We start from the raw sequence: 19,956 nt of genomic DNA on the forward strand, positions 1-19,956 counted from the left end.
AATATGGTTCTTGCAGGTACTGAAATTTGGGATTGCAAGGAGCCATTGTCAAGGACTGCTGAGTCTGCCTTCAACTCTGGCAGGTTGAATCGCTGCCCCTGCTCATACCCTCTTGCGTGTAGGCTGTGCAGCACAGCGCTGTGAGATGGAGATGGCCTCTCTGCATAAGGTGTTGGATTGGGACTTGCAAGAGCCTAGGCTAGATTCCCGGCTCTGCTACAGGTTTCCTATGTGCCCTTGGGCAAGTTTCTTGGTCTGTTTATCTCAGTAATTCTTCTTTTGTCTATTTTTGATTGCAAGCTGTCCAGGGAAGAGATTCTTTCTTACTGTGTGAGTGGACAGTGCCTAGCACAAGGGGACCCCAGTCTTGGTTGGGACAGTACAAATGTAATAGAAATAACAGCTATGATGACAAACTCTGTGAAATGCCCCCTACAGACCCTGGCAAACGTAATGAGTTAATGAGCTTCTTGTGATTCATGTCCATGGTATATGAAAGTTGCACTCCCATGGATAGGCTCCAGACTGTCGGAATTTCCCCTCCCCCAGGGTTGTAATCCAATCTGTATCCCCTAGGCCAAACAGCAAGTGTGAAAAATTGGGGCAAGCAGTGAGGGGTAATAGGTAGGGCACTGGGGCAAAGTGTGTGTGTGTGTGTGTGTGTGTGTGTGGGAGGGGGGAGCGGGTGGGCGGGGAAGAGGGGAGGCAGCTCTATGCTCCCAGAAAGGGCAGGACCTAGGCCAGAAGGGTGCACCCCCACCCCCGTTAGCATTGTCTAGAATGTGTGGTGCATCGTTACCATGGCAATTTAAAGGGCCTACGGCTCTGGCCACCACTGCTGCCCATTGGTTGGCATGGTAACAGGTGCCTATATAAGAGAGCCCTGAAAATCTGAACATCCTATTTCTGGTGCTTCTACTATGGCCTTGCCTTCACTGGGTTTTACCTCACGTTAACTTGAGCTGAGAACACACTTTTTTCCTCTAGCGAAAGGCCTAACAGGGCAGCTGCAGTTCTTTGGGCTCCGTAAGTTGGTGGAGGCTGCTGGGTGATGAACTGAAAAAGTGCATTGCCTGCTTATCCTGGCTCCCTCCCTCCCTGGCCAGCCGTGCCCGTTTTCTGCATTTGACCAGCTCCAGGCTCGCTGGTAGAGGGGAAGATTTTGGTAACTGGCATCATGGCTCCACATGAGCTCTGTTCTGCTGGCTCTGCTGGAGGGATGGATTTGGGCCCTGGTGTGTGCACCAACTCTGAATTTCCTGGCTGCTGTGGGGTGGAGCGTAAACGCAGGGACCTGGAACAGGACAGGAGGGCGCTAATCAGAAACAAACTATTGCTCAGGTGTTGGGTGAGAATGCAGGGGCCAGTATAGTGCAGGGATTCACTTAGTTCATCGGACAACATCCTATGCTGCTTTCTGGCATCCGTGAGTGGGAGCCAGTCAGAGGCCAGACCTCTCCAAGTGGGAGCTTGCTCTATGGTGAGTTAGGGTTCGCTAGCCTAAGTGGTCTCAACAAATTTTTTGGTAGCCTCAGCTTGTGGTCACCAACTCTTGCTGGTAGCCACACTGACGGCTGAACTTCAACTTTTTCCTAAAATATTTTGGGTTAATTAATAGCACGTCCATGTCATTGTAATCGATTCCTGCTGGTTCTTTCAGATTCAATAATACAAATGTTACTGTGAATATTTGTATGTTTGTTAATATCGGCGAGTCCCAGGGCACATTAAGCCCGGTGTGGAGAGGGGGAGCATAGTGGGATGGGTGTGGGTTGGGGGGGATGTAAGGCCAGGAAGGCAGTGAGGTCCAGGGTGATACACAGGGCCAGTTACTGCTGCCAGGCTCAGTGGCTGGTTCCCGTGACTAGCAGCTGCCACCAGGGAGCATGTCTCAGGGCCAGCACCACATAGCCAGAATTGGGGATTGGACTCGGCTGCCACATGGCCAAGGGTTGAAGCCTGAACTGAAGCCCCGGGGCCAAAGACTGGGGCCATGTATCCCGAGCTGGGGGGCAGCGCCCGAAACCTTGCAGCCAGAGCCTAGCGCTGACACCTGAAGCCCCTTGGCTGGAGCCTTGGTCTGTGAGGCACGGTCCTTAAGTCCCACTGCTGGAGTCTCCTTCCCAACCACCCCAAATCTCATTGCCCCCTGACTCCCAGGTAGAGAACTCATGATGCTCCTGCAGCATTGTGCCCTACATGTCTCCATTCAAGGCTGTGCATCTAGGAGGATCAGAGAGGAAGAAGGGGCCAATGCTCCCCTTTCCCCCCAATCACCTCTCAGGAAGCTGATGTGGCTGCAGGAAACCCCCCTCATTGGTCACATTTGAGAAACATGGCACTAGCCCACGCAGCCTGCTGGTACCAGCAAGCTGAGGGGTAGTGAGTGACTGCAGTCCGAGGACTGTTTGTGATCCATGATCCTCACTTCAGCAACTAAACAGAGTATTTACTGTTGGATCAAATGCATTTAGGGTCACTGCATTAGAGCAGCACAAGTATCCAAGGCAAGCACGTGGTCTGTGTTTCTAACGTTTTTATTTTTGTAAGGTTTCTGTTTTTCATTTTTTCCTCTAAGGTATCGGGGCTTGTAAAATAACTACCTTGCAAAACATTGAACAGAACATAAAATCCACAAGACTGCATCCTACTTTGGGTTTCCAAAAGCTAGCTTTACAATAAATTCCCAGGGATAAGTAGGATAGGAAATACACAAGCTAATATGTGTGTCCACACATAGTAAGCAAAGCTGTTCCCCATATAGTTTAAATAGAGGAAGGTGGAAAGATAAATGAAATTCATAGTCAACAGATCATTTCTTATCTCCCTCATCCCCCTCTTGGGGCAAAGGGTTCAGCGTTTCTGTAGGAAGGAAGCAATGTCTGTGAAGGGGTGGCTGGATGTGAGAATAACCGAAGGACTGTGTGATATTCCACTATGACTATCCAGGATGCATTTTAAAACGTGTGTGGAGCTTAGTGTTTCTGGAACTGGACACATGTTAAATTCATAACTGACGTTCTTGGACACACTTTATTGCACTCACTATTTTGGGGAGGGGGGATTCTGTTTGCCTTCCTTTTATGCTGAAGGCTACTGTAAAAAAGAAAGGTGCTGCCAAAGAGAAATCATAGGTTTGTTATTACAGAATCCTAGACATTCGCTATGGAAAGGATCTCACAGGCTGTCTGGTTTGGTCCGTGGGATCAGAGCAGGGTTCTGCCCTCCCATGGTCTATTTCCTCACCTGCTCCTGAGAGAGGGTAAGCAGGCATGTTGGACCCAATCACTTCAGTGCACCAAAGTCCAGGTGGCTTGGGTGCAGAAGTACAGGAGAGTGTTATTCCCTTGAAAGATGTATAACCCAAATTAGTTTATCTCTGAGGCCCATGAACTGAGGGTTGAACACGTGGAAGCTTTCTCACAAATATAGCATGTATCCTGTACATTTTATTGCCATTTCCCCCACACTGAGCCAAAATGCTATTAAATTATCATGCAATAGCCCAAATACTCCCTCTACAAAGTATTTACCCATCTTTTCTAATAGAAGGCCAGAAATTGTGGCTTTCATGACGAGCTGTCCCCTGGAGTCCTGGACCAGTCCTGTGTGCTGCCTCTGCTCTGTATATGACTATGACTCTTGAAGTGCTGTTGTGGCTGAGTTGGTGCCCAGATATTAGCAAGGCCTGGGAGAAATAATATCGTATATAGAACCTACTTCTGTTGGTGAAAGAGACGAGCTTTTGATCCCCGCAGAGCGCTTCTTCAGGTCAGAAAGACGTGCAGCTCGAAAGTTTATTTTTTTCACCAACAGAAGCTAGTCTGATAAGACATTACCTCACCCACCTTGTTTCTGTGTCTGACAGTTCAAGACAATAACCATAGCCAAAGAACATTTTTATTTGGGGGAGGGAGGATTAACAGTTTTTCACTTATTCCAACAAAAATGTCATGCCTTATTTTTCATTTTTAGGAGGAACTCTGGGTGAAAAACATGAAATAACCATGAAATGGTCTTTGGCCTACAAAAAATGTTTTGATTTAGAAAAATTGAATAAAATTTTGAAAAATGAGGCAGTTGAGAACATTTTCATTTCAAACCCCTCCCTTCCGCACCTCCCAAAGACTCTGAGGTAGCTGAATTTTAGTGGTTTGTATACTGGGTTGACTTAGCAAAATGGTTCACTTGGAGAGTTGTTTGACAGTTTTTCTCCTGGGGATGAGTGAGGCTTCTCACTAGACTTTACTTGAGCTGAGTGTGACCGTACTTCTCTGTGTGCTGGTAACATCAGATGTAGTGATCAGCTCTGCATTGAAACGCACCTCCCAGTTCCTAAGGCATCCCCTTCCCCCTGAAGTGTAAACCTAATATTATGCCATCTTGCTCTGCACAGCATCTGTAAATTTGTGCAGCATAAACTCATGAAATTCACCGTCTCAGTCAGTGTGAAGGGATGTACAAAAGCTTTTTGTCCCAAGTTATAACTGCCACACACTTTTTAGACCAAATTAAACAAGTTTATTAACTACAAAAAGATGCATTTTAAGTGATAAGGGATAGTTAATGGATCAAAGTAGATTTCTGAGCAAATACGTAAAAATGCAATTGAAATACATCATAGTTGTACTGTAATCCTATAATAATTCTATGAAGAATATGGGAAGCAATGTTAGAGTTAATTGTAAAATATTACCCTGATCCTGCTCACTCCGTTCTCTCAAAACAATCAGCTGATTCTCAGGCCTGGATTCTGCTTTTCTCCTCATGCTTTAGCCTCCTATAAAACTTCACCTGCTTGTTGTATTTTATCCTTCCTGCATTCTATGGGAGTACATGTGGGAGGATGGTGTGTTGGCAGAGGGAATTAGACAACAGAGCAGCTAAAGGCAGGGAATACTTGGCCAACATTTTTCAAAGTTTTAAAATGTGGGGGAATGGTGGAAGCTTAAACTTGCTGGCATTTCTCAGACCTGGATCTACCTATTTTTTTTTTCATAGTAAGCTGTTTGCTGTAATTTCCCAGCATCTAATTTATAGACACATACTTCTACTCCTGTGTATTTTTCTCTACTGTAGAATAACTACACTGCAAGACACTTACATAAAATCTGTGGACTTCCAACACTCCAGTCATCTGAAGAAGTGGGTTGTGCCCATGAAAGCTCATGATACCATCTACATGTTTTGTTTAGTCTTTAAGGTGCTACTAGATTATTTGCTGTATTATAATTATGGGTTTCCAAAAGCTAGCTTTTGGAATAAATTCACACAGGTAAGTCGGAGAGGAAATACTCTGGCTAATATGTGTACATGCACACAGTGAGTGAAGCTATTGTCTGAGCATGTGGAAGATAGTAAGAGAACTGAATTTTTATGGCTTCTTGCAGGTCCTATTTTCTACAGGAAAAAGTGGCTAGTTAAAGATGTGAGATGGTGGGGGTTCATTTCAAGGCTGCAGTTTTGAAATGGCTCCATTGGATTTGTATAGTACAGTACAGAATCTTGTAGGGGATTCCGATTTCTGTCATGTCTGGGACCCTTTCGGAATGCTTCTCTGGGACTGGAACCCAGGTTAACATGAGGAAGAAAGACTGTTTTTGAAGGCCATTATATTCTGATTAAAAGGGCATTAGAAGCTTAATGCAGGAACCACTAGGTGAGGTGCTTTGGCGTATGTTATACAGGAGCTCCGACTTGATGCTCACAATGGTCTCTGCTGGTCGTGAAATCTCTGAATGCTGTAGCCTGTTGAACACACATTCTGGGCAGTATCTATTGGTTTGACCTCAGTGTGATAACCCGTGAGGCTATTTTGACACTGGAGACTGAGGGCCTGGTGCTGATCTCACTTGCATTGCTTCAATTCCATTCACTTCAGCGGATTCATTCCTGATTTGCATTGACGGAGCGGAGGGCAGAAGCCAACCCTCAGATGCTGCAGTGGGATTTTCAAAAGTGCTAAGGGAATTTGGATGCTGAGTTTGGGAGGCACTTGGACCCAGAAGGCACCTAAATACCTGTGAGGATCTGGGCCATAAGCACTTTGGACAATATCACCCCAACTCCCAAATTCTGCTTTGACATTGTTTCCAAAGGAAGGAGGATTGCAACCCATTGGTTAGCCCCCTTTTTAAGCATGTGATCATTGCACTAGACACAGGAGAACCTATCCCTGGGATGGGTGTTCTTTCCATAACACGTGTAAATCCCATTAGAAATCAGGGGACTGCGTGGTACAGTCTCTGTAAGAGGCCAATCTTAGCCTATAAAATCCCCAGACTCTGCCACATGTACTGCAGAGTGCTAGTCCACACTAATAATAATAAACTCTGCACTTCTATACCATGTATCTTCTCCTTTGCAAATAAGACAGTAGTATGATGTCTAGGGACTGTCTCCTTATGTTTGTATAGAGCCTAGCCCAGTGGTGTCCTTGCCTCTACCACTGCTGTAGTACAAGTAAGAATCAATGGTGGGTAAGTAGCATTCTCCCCATTTTACACAGGATACAGCCATGGAGAGATTGTAACTGGTCAATCTGCCCATGACAGAGTTGAGACTTAGAAGTCTTGGTTTTAACTTTCAGCATCTCGCTCCAGTGCCTGACAGCTCTTGTCATTTTTTTCCTTTCCCTGGGATAAGTGCAATGGAATCCCCCATTTAGAATAGTTTTTCATTCATAAAGATTCCAAATGTTCTGGGTCAAATTTAGCACAGGAGTAGAGTGCAGCTCCAGGTGAGTCCAGCGGAAGCTGGACATGCTTGCTCCAGAGTAGAATGTGACTGCCAACTGAATTGGATCCATATCTACACTTACCCAAGAATCACTCCTCCAGCAGAAATGCAACCATCTCTTAGGAAGAACCTCAACACCTGTTTTGCTATGCAGGGTGATTGCATGGGTCAGAAGAGGAAGTAAAGAATACCTTCTTCACTGGAAGCGGTAGAAGGGAATCGGAGGAAAAATACAATTTTCCGAGTTGGAATTTGGCCAGGACAACACAGTTAACACCAGGAAAACAAGTGTTAAGAGATCTCTAATAGCCAGCATGGAACAAGGTGTTGATGTTTTGAAGACCAGGACTTTAGTTTTTTCTAACCCTGTTCGATAAATTCATGGAGGTTAGGTCAATACTTATCAGCCAGGCAGGGTAGGAATGGTGTCCCTAGCCTCTGTTTGACAAGGGCTGGAAATGGATGACAGGAGAGGGATCACTTGATTCCCTGTTTCTGTTCACTCCCTCTGCAGCATCTGGCACTGGCTGCTCTTGGAAGACGGGATACTGGGCTAGATGGACCTTTGGTCTGACCCAGTATGGCTGTTATGTCCTTAAGATGCATGTTTTTTATCTTCTGTTAACCACACAATTCTTATCAAGCAAACTCTCTCACTGCATGACAAAAATCCAGGTGAGTGCAAAATAAATGCACTCATGGGAACTGCATTTCATCGCTTCACTGTCGGAGAGCTGTGAAAATCAGACTGGATCCCAGCAGGGTTTGGGCCGTTTATAGGAAACAGACAGGCTTTCTGGCGTGTGTCTTGTGGCTTCATGACATAGAAACAGAAACGCCCCAGCAGATTAAGAACATCCTCTTTTCCCTAAAAGATAATGGGGCGAGGGGTGAATCAAGGAAAATAAAGAGCACAGTCCTTGAATAATTGATGAGCTGCAGACCAATCAATGCTACAGCAGAACAGGGCTAATTAAAGGTTTCTAAGGAATCCCTGTAGTAATTTACTCAAATGTAAGAAGTTCATTCTCTCTTTTTTTCTTCTGTTCTTAGGAATTCCAGTTTTAGGCTTCGACAGTCTCTAACCACTGTTCACTGTCCCCTCCAGGGGGGTGTTTGCTATGGAAATATGCAATTAATATTGCAGTGAGCATAATTGCTAATTATTAAAACAATGTTACCCCCCTTTTTTGTGGCCTACTTTCACGTTTAAAACCATTTAAATAACAGGGAAAAAAAGTTAGGTGCCAGCTGAGTGACAAGGCGGTAGAAGTGTAATCCAAATATGCAAAGCCCAAAAGCCTGTTACCCTTTGCTCTGATACGATCCTACTGCATCAGCCTTAAAAGCCAATATTGCACATTTTGGATACAGGATGCTTCTTGGAATAACCTTGCCACATGCTGAGGAAATGGTTTAAGACACCAGGAATAATCGGGGCCCTGGAACAACTTGTATAACGGGTGGTGGTGTGAGCCATTTTACCAAGCCGTAAATCCCTGTATATAATGGAAACCACTTGAAGCAAAGGGTGCTATATTATCCCCTACATCCCTGTTTCCAGCACCTCTGGGAGAAATCCTAACCTATTTACGGATTAGAATATGTGGAAAGACAGTTGGCCTACATATCTAAATCACCCATCACTGGTATCAAGGTGTTAGTTGTTTTGTATAAAAATATGAATGGCCAGTGATGAGAAACTAACAAGCAGAAGTATATGCTATCATGGGAAACCTGAATCAGGCCAGGCTAGATTCTCAGATGGAGTAATCTGGCATAGCTCCTTTGGACAATGCTGATTTATACCAGCTAAAGATCTGACTGTAGCATTAATCCAGCTCAGTAGATGTGGCTGGTTAATTTACATTTGGTTCTGTCCTACAGAGCTAATGCTCTTGTCTCAATTAGACTCTTAGGTTGCCCAGATTGAAGAGCTGGTGGTGACTTTCCCTGAGATCATCTGGCTGAAGGGAATGGTAGAAACTAGTTTCCCCAATGTCAGTGGACTGAAGTGGAACATTTTTGCTGTCTTCCTCAAGGCCAGCTGGCAAAGGGAGAAGAGGTTGCATTCCAGCGGGCCTCAAGGACAGTGCAAGGTCACTGGCTCCAGCTCAAGAACGGTTTTTCAAGAGTGTGGTAGCTGGCTGGGGCCACCACATGTATACAAGGCAACAAGGAGTAGACAGGCTGCTGCTTGCATTTCCTGTTGGAATTAAAATTCCAGCAGGCATAGCTGGATGTCGCTGGGGATGTGTCTAGACTACTGTACAGGTTTTTTTTGAAAAAAGTAGCCTTTTTTCGAAAAAACCGCCCCTGCGTTTAGACTGCTGTTGCGTTCTTTCGAAAGTAAATCGATAGAATGCGGCAGTTTTTTTTACCTCTGAAAACCTTGTTTTACGAGGAAGAATGCCTTTTTTCGAAAGCGTTCTTTTGAAAAAAGCGCTATGTAATGCAAACTGATTTTTTTTTTCAAAAGAGAGCATCCAGACTGCATGGGTGCTCCCTTTCGAAAAAGCGGCTTGCTTTTGTGAAAGTACTGGTTGTTGATGCTCTTTCGAAAGAGGCTTGAAACCTGGAAGAAGGCTGGCCCTAGGTGTGAGGGGCCTTCTGCAAAGTAAAGTCAGATCCTTCCTGTCTCCACCCACAGCAATGACCATTATTGATTTACCTAGTATTGCTAGAGTTGAGACAGGGCTCTATCGTCCTAGTTGCTGCACTAATGCATAGCAAGATGGGCCCTATCCTAAGGACCCAGCAATCAAAATCTGAGCTAGGCACACGATGGCAGAAAGGAAGGATAATTAGCCCCATTTTACAGCTAAGAAAGTGATTCATCGAGGGATTGTAATATGTCCAACATCACACTAAACAGTCTGAGACTGAGCTGGGAATTGAACCTACAGCTCCTGCATCCACATCCAGTGCTTCAGCTGCAAAACCAAGATGTTGTCCTACTCCCTACATCTCTCTTTAGCTGACTACTGCTACTGCACCGCTTAGCCTTACAGGCTGTGGTGACAACACTTCCTCAACTTTTGAATTTCTGCAGCATCTAAAAATCCTTTCATGGACTGTCATGATCATGGGGGTTAGCCAGCAGCCTGGGAACTAAGGGGTTAACCTTACTGAAGTCAGGTAGATTGAGCCAATAGGAATGTAGGCAGGAATTTCAAACTGGGACAAAGAAATTTTTGGTTTTTCCCTCCTTTGTCCTGGGCAGTTTCTCTCCAGCTACTGAGGGAGTCAGACAGAATGTCTGCCTCCAAGAATAGACTCTTCAGTCTTCTGTAAGCAGGGTAAAGTTTAGATAAATCCATTAGGTTTTATTGTTTTATGGTTTGGGAAATGGGATCTGATCTCTGTGCATTTAAAAATGGGCTTTGCTCTCCTTTGGAACTAAGCTCCTGGCCCATGGTGGGGTTTCCCCGCCAGTATTACTTCGTGACTTTTCCCTCTAGTCATGATGCTTGCAACAGGAATATTGTGGTGATAAAAAAGTTCTCGTTTCTTTTATTAACCTGGTATTGGTTAATTTTTGTGTCCTGGTTTTTACTTTAGGGGTGAGGTTTCCCAAGTGATCTCTCCCCTGGTTTTCTTATCATTACTTGGGTGGTGGCAGTGAAGCTTTTATCCTCAAAATTTAGGTTAAGATTTTGGGGGGAAGATTTTTACCAAAGCCTGGAAAGATAAGGTTTTGGGGTACTTTTGCAGGCCCCCACTTCTGCATTCATCGTGCCAGAGTGGGGAAGGAGCATTGACATGGACCATCAGCCCCACGGTGTAATTAAAGTACAATTCTCCAAGCAGGACGGATAACTGTCATAGGGGAAATGTAGCCTGTGACCTGCTAGTGTGACTCAGGGCCATGGTTGGGATCTTGAAGAAGGGGCTATGGTTGTCAGGTCAGATATTGTGTGTACGGCAAGACTATTGGTAGTCTGGGACCCTATGTGGCTGTATTGATTCCATTGACAAAGCTGTGATTTCATTTGACCTGGTTTCCTGGTGCACTGCATTATTCTACAGCTATTAGGTTGGGAGAAAGTTTGTAGCTAATTCTTGGAGGGCCCTGCTCATGAATGTCTTATTCCTGACCTTTTTCTAGTCTTTCATTACATTCATTGGAATCCTCCTGAAAGCTGGATTTTGGGAAGATGTACATAATACTTAAAATACTTCCAGAGAGATGAACAACACTAACATTATTTCTTTCATCACTATATAGTAACAAGAGCGGGAGGATTGAACTTCACCTCTGAACATGCTGGAAGTGTATTCCTCCGATGTCTGTATGTGCTAAACATCAAACCATAGAACAGTGAGTATCCTTTTCCCTGAAGCAAGCCTGGTGCATGTATAAAGAAGGTTAAAAATGGCCCTCGTGAGTTGGTGAGAGAAAAGCACCCATTTTCTTCCACGCATAAATGAAAGCAAAAATCAACAGACTTATAACAAAACATGAAAGGCTTATGTGTAAGCTGGGCGGCCAGGCTTTGAATGGGTTTCAGGTGGTCTCAGGTGGTTGAAGGTATATCTATAATACAGAAAGCAATTAAAAACCGGTTTTCTATTAACTGGCTTTCTTTGCTCACTGCTTTGATGAAACTGACCTTTCCTTGCCCCGATACTGGAGAAGGCAACAGGTGTTAGGCAGACAAACCCTCACACGCAGATTCAGTGTGGACATTGATTCTCCATCTCTTAGCTTATCTCACTGGCAAAGAATGATACTGCAACCTTTTTTTTCTTTTTGGCTCTAATTATTGTGCTCAGAAGATCCCTTTGAAAGCGTAAAACAGAGTAGATATGGCCCAAAGAACAATAGGCCAAATTTTATTCATAATTCACAGGTACACATTCCATTCATATAACTGCTACAGAAAGCAAAAGTTGGTCCATTTTTAGGAGGTTTAGGCAAATTAATAGCCTCTGTTTCTCTATGAGCCATATTTTACCCTTAAAATTCCCAGAGATGTCAATGTGAGTTTTGCAGCAATATCAAGGATGCACTATGGATCATGGGTCTTTGCTTACCTTTTGCCATTCCCACTTACAGCAGAGTAACTGAGCCTCTGGTAATTTGGAAGAGGGCACTGGTTTCCTTATGAAAAGAGCTGGGAAACGTTCATGTTCAGGCAGGTCAGAAATTACTTCTGTTTTTGAACGTCTTCATTGAATGATTTTCCCCACCCAATTAAATTAATGCACTTACTTTAGAAGGCTGAGTGGCCCGGCCAACGTTTGAATTTGTTTATTAAATAGATGTGGTTGCTCAAACCTTTGTTATTTTCATCCTGGCTGCTTTTAACATCAACAGCAGCAAGAGACAGAGACCAGCTGTGGCATACTACTTTGTATTCCTCTGAGCCACAGTGACTGCTCAATCAGTGGCTCAAACATCCCAATAAGAGGATCATCTCCTCTAGGTAAGAAGGATCCTATCCAGGTGGCTTCTTTGTACTTTGGAAACTAGAAGGCTGGAACTTGGAATGGAACCTCTTATATAAGAACGGCTGTACTGGGTCAGACCGAAGGTCCATCCAACCCGGCACCCTGTCTGCCGACAGTGGCCAATGCCAGTTGTCCCAGAGGGAGTGAACCGAACAGGTAATGATCAAGCCATCTCTCTCCTTGTCAGACTCCTCTACAATGCCCTCTGAATAGTTGCCATTTACATGAGAAGTGTATGAGACATTCCCCGGGATACAATCTGGCCTGATGGAGAGGTGTCCCTATAATTCTCCTTCTTGCACGGTCTCTTACACAGCATTGCTGTGTGAACTACCACAGCTGGTCTATTTGTACACAGCCTTTAGAATGCAAAATTACAAGTGCTTCTAGCTAGCCACTCCTGAACTATATTAGAGTGATACTTGCAAACTCTCAGTCCCAGACTTGTCCCCAGAAATGTGTGTTTTGTACCACCAAACAACTTCCTGGCCAATACAAACTCATAAAAGGTCTGTCATTTTGTTGTTAGAAAACAATATGCATAAACCCTATTACCTCAAATGCAGATTCCTCAACACTCCAGTCCAAATACACTGCTTAGATAATAAACTTGCTTAACTATTTTAACTTGTCATGGGGTTGCACATCCTGTGTAAGTCTGGCCCAGCAGCCCACTCTATACTGTCCCCTGTCTGGGGTAGATATGGCCCAACGGCTGAGTCTACAAATCCCCCTGCCTGGGGCAAATATGGCCCAGTGGCCAAGTCCATAATGCACAAGAATGGCTCCCCTCTCTGGGATGCAAGGGTGGGTGAGGGAGCTTAGGGGGACCCAGGCCCTCCCTCTCCACTGGGTCCTAGCAGCAGAGAGTAGTTCCCACCACTGGCTTGGCAGGGAGTTGCCCCCGAAGCACACCGAGCTCTCTGGAATACCTCCTGCCCTGGGCTGCTTCCAACCCCCATCTGCTGGCTGGCCCCGTCCCCACCTGGGTTGGTGAATACTGCTGTGCTGTCAGCTGCGGTTGGCATGGCTGCTGTAGGTGGCGTGGCAGTGGCGATCAGTGTTGCAGCAGTGGCATTGGACCAGGGCTGGCGCAGTGGCTCTGGCTGATGTGGCAGTGGCTATTGTGGCCCTAGCTGGTGCAGCTGTGGTTCCCCCTGGTCCAGCAGGGGCAGGAGAGCCTTCTCTTTTGGTGGTCATCCCTGACTGAGCTGCTCTACCAGTCTTTATACTGACCCAGCAACTGGAGCATGCCCAGTAGGGCCTGGGGGAGGGGCCTTTTCAGCCCAGCAAATCTGATTAACCCCTCCACTGCTAGTGCGGGTTTAGTACACCCTGTCACATAACTACAAAAAGACAGATTTGAAGCAATTTCAAGTAATAAGGTACGAAAGCCAGAATTGGCTACAAGGAAATAAAAGGGAAAACTCAAACTAATACCCACCTTAACAAATTAAATTTAATTTAAAGCAAAAAAAACCCTTTCTCACCAGGATGCCTCCCCCAGTCCAATGCTGCTGCTTTTGTCTTTCCAAACGTTGATGCTATGAGTAGAGATGAAGGGAGACAGGTGATTTAGGGCCTCCGTTCCTCATTTTATCTTTTCCTCCTCTTTGACACTCAGATGCAGCTGGAGTTCAGGCACCAGCCAGTCTATTTACAGGGAAATCCCCAGCAGTTCCAGTGCCAATATGTAAAGTTTTTGCTCATTTCCTTCTTCCTGCCCAAAAAATGACCACTGAACCAGATGATAGTCTGCTTGATTTTGTTGGCACATGGCTGAGATGTTGTCTCTGGGGAAGTGGTCTGAAGCTATTTTTCTAATCTCAGAACATCTCAGCCACATCGTATAGTAGAATCTTATAACTTTACCTACAGTGTTGACACATGTTACCAGGACAATGATATTCAGCAGGTTGTGTTTTCTAATTTTACAAGGCATACTTTGCACAGAATTTATCACATTCTTGTAAAAAGAATGAAAATAGGAGTGTAGACGGCCATAATAGGCTGTTAGCTCAAGTCTTTGAGATGACCTCAACTGTCAGGGTAAGACCTATAGAAAGAGATTATCCCTTTAATGGCAAGGGCCTCTGTCATTTAGGGCTCTGAAACTCTACAAACATCTTCTGGAAGTCAACCAGTAGCCAATATGTGTGATATGCTTTCTAGATGAGAAATTGCAAGAGTAAAGGATGCAATTTAGTTGCCAAAGGTGGGTAAGAAGTTGTGCTCTTGACAAACCACTGTTACCTGGGAATCCAGAAGCAGCTGCAGATTCTACCCCCTCAAAATTGAGAACCTTAGAAACATGGAAGTATTAATTATTAACAACTATGATTTGTATGGTGGTAGTGGCTAGAAGCCAGCACCCCATTGTACTTGATGTTGAAAACATAACAAAAAGATGGCCAAGCCCAGAAAAACTTTCAATGTAAGAAAATGATAGGCTATGCTCCACTAGCAGGGATGTGGATACTCGTTACAGTGCCTCTGTTTGCTTCTTCTGTGCTACAAGTGGTTTTCTCATTCATGTCTGGACTGACCCTCAACCCAATGTCTATGAGAAACTGACAAATGTTACACCTTCAGCAGAGTCATCAATATGCAGAAGAGACTCTCACCTAGACTTTGGCTATTGGACAGTATAGGCAGGAATGGTGTCCCTAACCCCCATTTGCTGGAAGGTGGGAAGGGTGACAGGGTTTGGAGCATCTGATGATTACCTGCTTTGTTCATTTCCTCTGGGACACTTGACATTAGTGACTGTTACTGGGATACTGGGCTATATATGGACCATGTTCTTATGTCTTCCTTGTTAGTATCCCCTAATAGCCCAAATGCAATTTGAGCAGGAGAAGGAACAAGGAGTAGCACAAAGCTCTGACTGGTTTCCATTGCTCAGCATTTGCATTAAGCAACTGATTGGTTACACAAGGATCTCTCGTGCATGGCTACCATTTGAAATATATGGCAAACAAGAATGGCCAAATCACTTTTTCCTCTTCTACAAAACCTTTTTTTAAATAGATGAATGATAGAAAAAAATAAGAGAACTCCGTTAGCTACAGCCATTTGACCAGCAATGGCCATTTATTTTGGCTAATGTGTTCTCTGATCCTATCTCCATTGTCTGAAGGCTTGGCTCCTTTTGGCCCTTACAAACCTCTGTATCATTACACCTGTCCTATCATGGAGTCCTCCTGTCAGCACTCACAATCCTGAGCTGACTTATATGCCACAGCTGCTCTTAAACTTGTCCCTCTACCATATTTCCAGAACTTGTTTTGTTTGACTAGCTGAGCTGACCGAACTTCTAGCTGGTCCCTTTACCCTCAGGGAGGCTCTTTATTTGCTCCTGCAGCTCCCTGGACTCCTTTATAGTCTGCTTTCGTTCTGAGTCGCAAGATAAATAAGTGGCTTCCCTACCGTTCTGGCAGCTGTTGGCTTAGTCATGTGTGAGGATACCCCTCAGGACAGACATTGAGCCCAGAAACCAGTCCACTGTTCATTTTGTAGTGGATAAACAACTGGGGAGATGGCTTTTGGTCATGGGCATGAGAGATGAGGACACTCCTTTTGTGATGGTCTGCCCACCCCCTTCTCCACCTTGTCATCAGGACTTCCCTAAAATTCCTAGTCCTGGGATCTACCCATGGAAAGTGCCCAGTGAGATAGGTCAAGTAAGAACCTTGGGGTTTGGTCCATTAACTCTCACAGAAGTATTTTCCAAGTACAGTAAACATCCAGGGTTTGGCTCTGATGAAATACTTATAGAATCAGAGAGCTGGAAGAAACCTAAGGAGGGCATCAAGTCCAGCCCCCTGCCCACGGCAGGACTAATCCCAACTAAATCAACCCAACTAGTGCTTTGTCAAGCCAAGACTTAAAAACCTCTTATCCGTATATTCTCCTGGGTTTTACAAATCCAAAAGTCCGAGTGAGACTTTGCCAAGCCTACAGCCCACTTGTGTTGAGTCTGCTTGCATTACTCAAACAATGCTCTGCAAATACAGCATGTCTAATGATATAACAAATAATTGGTTCAGTTGTTTGTTGAATAAATTATTTGCACATGCATATTTCCACTATCCGACCCACTCCAGAGAAAACAGAATAGTATTTGACAAATAAACTACCTGATTTTTTAAATTAGCAAATAGTGGGTGAAGACGTTTAGCTAAAGATGGGGCAATTCCTAGGAACGGTTTGGAAGGGTGAGATGCTAGGGGCTGGTTGGTGTTGTGTTTTTTTTTTTCTGCTGCTGCTGCTGCTGCTGTTGGACAAAGCTAGATCCATGCTCCTTCAAAATGTGCTCCCATATCACACTAACTCCATTCCCTATGCCCTTTTTGCACATCCTCCTTGTATGGAACCCTCCAATGGCAAAACCGCAAATTTCCCCATTCCCGTCTCAGGAGGGCTTATAATCAATCTAGTCAACTGACTTCTTTAGAACACATTCTGGTAGAGATGGACACACAACAAAATCTTGAATTTGAACACTTCCCTCCAAAACAACGAGGCAACCTGTGGCACCTTAAAGACTAATAGATTTATTTAGGCATAAGCTTTCATGGGCAAAGACCCACTTCATCAGTGGTCTTTGCCCATGAAAGCTTATTTCCAATAAATCTGTTGTTCTCTAGCATAGGCCTATCCTAAGTTTGAAGTAAGATATGCAACTCGAGCTACATAAATTGTGTAGCTTAAGTCGAAGTATCTTAAATTGAATTTTGGCACATGCTCTCCCTTCGACTTCCCTTACTCATGGAAGCAGGACTATTGGCATCGATGAGAGTGCTCTCTCAGTTCGAATTAGTGTGTCTTCACTAGATCTGCTAATTCGAACCCCAGAAGATTGATTGGCACCTTTGATCTTGTCTGTAGTATAGACATGGCCTTAGTCTTTAAGGTGCCACAGGACTCCTCGTGGCCTGGTGCAGACACCCCTCTGATGTTTTCCCCCCAAATTTTGTGAAAGGATTCAAATCCAGAAGAGAACTAGGAACCATTGTTGCTGGCCCCATCATAGTTTGAACCAAATGCCTGGGTCCAAAACACCCATGGATTTGTGGGGGGGTGAGAGTGGGGGTGGGAGGGAGGTGGTCAGGCCCATTGGTTCTTTTCAGGAATTAATCCCAGTATTGCAGAGACCTAGAACTTACCAGGCGTCTCATGCAGAATACAGTGCTGACAGGACTGAAAATGCTAGGAACCGACTATGTTCCTGAAGAGTGGCAGATGGTCTAGCAAACTAGACCGTTAATCCAGCCAAATTATGGCAACAGATGTTTGAAGATGTTTGCATTCAAATTCAAACTGTTAGCCCTCTTGGATGAACCATACAGAATGAGGACGTTCACTCTCCTTATTAATTAACAGCAAAAAAAGAAAAAAACCCACAAAGAAAACATTGGTGATTGTGCCAAATTGCTAGAGCATTTTTCACCTGCTGTAATTGAATGCTTGCTTTTCCCCTTCAGGTGCACGGGAGATCTTGCACTGAAGAAGGCCGAGAATCACACCAGTCTCTTTCTCTGCCAGGACGGACATTTTTAAAGGCCACAAAACAGTTAAAACCCATGCTCCTATGTAACAGCAGGCTCCGCTGGAAGAACTGTGAAAGATTGGCGGGTTGTAATGATGTGCACTTGCTCTGTGGAAATGCCCACCAGCCATCTGCAGTGTCCTCTCTGCTACACATAAGGGGGGGTGCAGCATCACCAGGAAGAGGGAGCATTATTGATGCTTTTGCCTCGGGGAGGGAAGCCGATAATGGATGTGGGATATAGGCCGTGCTTTGTCATCAAACGAGGGGCCTGAAAGATGGTGCACTGGAATATTATCAGTCATTCCTTGATCAAGATGTAATACTATCAAGGTCCTTTCTCTCTCTCTCTCTCTCTCTCTCTCTCTCTCTCTGCACTGCTGAGTGCTTTCATATTGGAGGCTGCTGTAGACTTTGACCTTTTGGAGCTAGGATGCTAGGTCCTCCAATTCACTCCCTCTTTTAAGCAATGACCCCCCCCCTCCCCCAAATCTGAAAGCGATGATGTGAACTTCATTTGATCGCACATTCCTGGTCTATAAGGACTCATCTTGAAAAGATCATAATAAAACACAACCCTCGGACTTCCTCCACACACAAGACTCCTATCCTCTCTGCAGCTTTATTTATTATGCGTGTGCATGCACGTGCGTAAATGTTATCTGTACAGTGCTGTTGGCAGGCAAATAAAAAGGGCAGTCTTTGCCTAGAGATTGCCATAGCACAGCCAGAGAGTGCAATCATGGAGTTTTATCACTTCTCACCTGTATTTAGGCAGATCAAATAATTACATTTTTACAGCACTGGGTAATGGCGTGATGCTGCCAAATGAGACCTCCCTCCCAGGGAGCTTAAGCGGCATATTAGCTTTATCACTAGATGACCCATAAAATGGTTGTGCGCCCTTTAGTGATTACCTGGCTTGCTCGACACATCTCTGCGGGGAGGCTATATAAATGTTTGCATTATCTGTTTAATAATGGAAAGGCCCTTTTCATCTGCTTGTGAAATGCAGTGGCTTACCTATTTGTATACCCATTGTACAGAGGAAGGAGTAAATGGAGGTGCAGAGGTATGAATTGTCCTGCCTATGGTTTCTCAGTGAGTGTCAGAGGTGGAACTAGAATCCAGAGCATCTTGACTTTGAAAATCTCAGGCACCCTGTTGATTTAGATGCTGTTTCTAGAATGGTAAGCACTCAGAGTTATTTGTTCCATGGTAACCTTCGTGGAGTATGAGCAGTTCGTTGCATTGCAAATGAAGTTACTCAGATCCTTGTTTCTGTGAAATGAGTGGAGACTGGTTGGGATGGAGATGGAGGAACATAAGAATGGCCATTCTGGGTCAGACCAATGGTCCATCTCGCTCGACAAGATACTGGGCTTCCTACAGGGGCCAGTGCCAGATGTTTCAGAGGGAACGAACAGAACAGGGTAATGATATCCCCTGTTGTTCAGTTCTAGCTTGGATAGTCACAAATTTAGGAACACCCAGAACCTGGGGTTGCTTCCCTAACTACTTTGGCTAATGGCCATTGATGAGCCTATGAACGTACTCAGTTATTTTTTTGAACCTGCTTATAATTTTGGCCTTCACAGTATCTGTTGACAATGAGTTCCACAAGCTGACTGTGTGCTAGGTGAAGTACCTCCTTATGTCCATTGTAAACCCACTGCCTATTAATTTCATTGGATGACAGTTGGTGCTTGTGTCATGAGAAGAGACAAATAACACTTCCCTATTCACTCTCTCCACACCATGCATGATCTTATTATAGACCTCCATCATATTCTCCCTTAGTCATCTCTTTTCAAAAATGAACAGTCCCAGTATTATTAACCTCTTTTCATATATGGAAGCTGTTCCACACCCCTTATCATTTTTGTTTTCCTTCTCTGTACCTTTTCTAATTCTAATACCTTTTTGAGATGAGGCAACTAGAACTGCATGTAGTATTCAAGATGTGGGTGTACAATGGCTTTATATAGTGGCATGATATTTTCCTGACTTAATCTATCCCTTTCCTAATGGTTCTTACCATTCCAATGGCTCTTTAGAGTGCTGCTGAACTTTGAACAGATGTTTTTGGAGAACTATCCACAATGATGTTCCTTCCTGAGTGGGAACAACTAATTTAGACCTCAGCATTTTGTATGTATATTTGGAATTATGTTTTCTAATGTGTGTTACATTGCACTTGCTAACACCCAATT

General features: G+C 44.5%; 1 long non-coding RNA gene across 1 annotated transcript; it reads left to right on the forward strand.

The window, feature by feature from the left end:
* The first annotated feature begins 852 nt into the window (after positions 1-852).
* On the forward strand, positions 853-19,672 carry LOC112543665 (uncharacterized). The gene is made up of 3 exons (XR_012904526.1): positions 853-1,480; positions 10,967-11,059; positions 17,679-19,672. It is a non-coding gene; the product is annotated as an uncharacterized LOC112543665 (long non-coding RNA).
* Positions 19,673-19,956: the final 284 nt, after the last annotated feature.

The sequence above is a fragment of the Pelodiscus sinensis genome, chromosome 6 (assembly GCF_049634645.1).
Source record: "Pelodiscus sinensis isolate JC-2024 chromosome 6, ASM4963464v1, whole genome shotgun sequence".
Lineage (NCBI taxonomy): Eukaryota > Metazoa > Chordata > Testudines > Trionychidae > Pelodiscus > Pelodiscus sinensis.